Here is a 1,530-nt window from a genome sequence, read left to right as displayed (position 1 = left end):
AAAACTAGAAGCGTGATGCCAGTTTTATTTTGTTATGCCTCACTTTGAAGAGCAATAATAAAAAATACCACACATTATAATGATGGTATATGAACAATCTTATAACAGCTTCATTTTCGATAATTTTTACAAATAGATAGGCAATAGGCGTGATGAAGCTTTAGTTTGCCACCGAAAAGTGAATCCTATAGCTGACCTTGATTAGAACTTAATAGATAATCACCGTAATTAATCAACGATAAACAACACTCAATCAACACTCAGAGCAAACAAAGTCAATTAATTTTCATTCTGCATAAATAAAAGTTTTGAAATAGAACACTAATACGCAATATTTTTTTTATATTTTCAATGTGGTCAAACCACATCAGCTGCTTCAAAGGCAAAAAAGAAGACATTGCATTTTAAACATTGCTTTTAATAACTAGAAAAACGTTGTACTAGAAATCTTGAAATTACACACTTAAATTCCTTTTTTCTGTTCGGTAAAGAAATTGCCGCAATAGTTCGGTAAACCTAAGAAATTACAGATTTTTCGGTAAACATGATTTATTTTACCGTATTTTTGTAAACTGTTTTGAACGATCTGTCATTTTATACAATATTCGGTAGAAACAATACAAATCGTATACGGTAGAAACAAGACTACCGAACAAACTGTGAAATTCAATTGAATGTACCGAACTTCGGTAAACTAAAATGATCTGTCAGATTGATAGCCATTTTCAAAATGAAAAATCCGAGAAAAAATCATTTGTGATTCGCTTGTGTGGAAATGTGCGCGTTTTTAGTGACCGGAATCTTGCAGGAACCTGAAGTGTGGCGACGAAACAGGTAAATTGCTGAAGGAATATTTTCAATTCCATAAGTTTTCGCAAGAAAACATTTCTGCCTGTAAGCAAAATAAATAAATCAGCAACTTTTAGAATGCAAATATGACAAAGGCTTGACGAAAACACACCATTGCATTTTTGACTGACTTATACTTTGTTTGCAAAATGGTAATTAGTTGGTGGTTGGTGTGATTTTGCAGAGCCCTGACTGTATAACTAATCCAAATATTTCATTTTTTTTATTATTTTACATATCTATTTGTAGGTACAAGACGACTTCACTGCGCTGCGTCCGATGCTGCTTTTTGTGCTGTATATGGCACTCAACGAGAATGAAAATCGTACACGTGTGACTCTTCCAAAATTGGATTTTGTTTTTTTGATTGTTTCTAAAGTTGAATTTAAATAAAATGCTTAAATGAAAATAAAAAAGTGTGCATAACGATGATTAAAAAAAACCGAAATTTTTGAGATCAATATGACCAAACAAAACAAAATACCGAACAGGTTCGGTACCTACGCTACTCGAATTACCGAACAGTACAGTAATTCGGACGTCAGAGCAAAAATTCCATTACCGAACTGTACGGTAATTTTTGACAGGTAATCAAAAACATTAAGTACCGAACGTTCGGTAGTTGTTTACATTACCGTACAGATTACCGAACGTTCAGCTGTTGAAAGTTCGGTAAAAATT

General features: G+C 32.8%; 1 long non-coding RNA gene across 1 annotated transcript; it reads left to right on the top strand.

Moving 5' to 3' along the window:
- Positions 1-706: 706 nt before the first annotated feature.
- LOC134209999 (uncharacterized) lies at positions 707-1,264 on the top strand. Its single transcript, XR_009978794.1, has 2 exons — positions 707-834; positions 1,099-1,264. It is a non-coding gene; the product is annotated as an uncharacterized LOC134209999 (long non-coding RNA).
- The last annotated feature ends 266 nt before the right edge of the window (positions 1,265-1,530 follow it).

Source organism: Armigeres subalbatus, chromosome 1 (assembly GCF_024139115.2).
Source record: "Armigeres subalbatus isolate Guangzhou_Male chromosome 1, GZ_Asu_2, whole genome shotgun sequence".
Taxonomy (NCBI): Eukaryota; Metazoa; Arthropoda; class Insecta; order Diptera; family Culicidae; genus Armigeres; species Armigeres subalbatus.
This window is presented reverse-complemented; position numbering and strand designations above follow the sequence as displayed.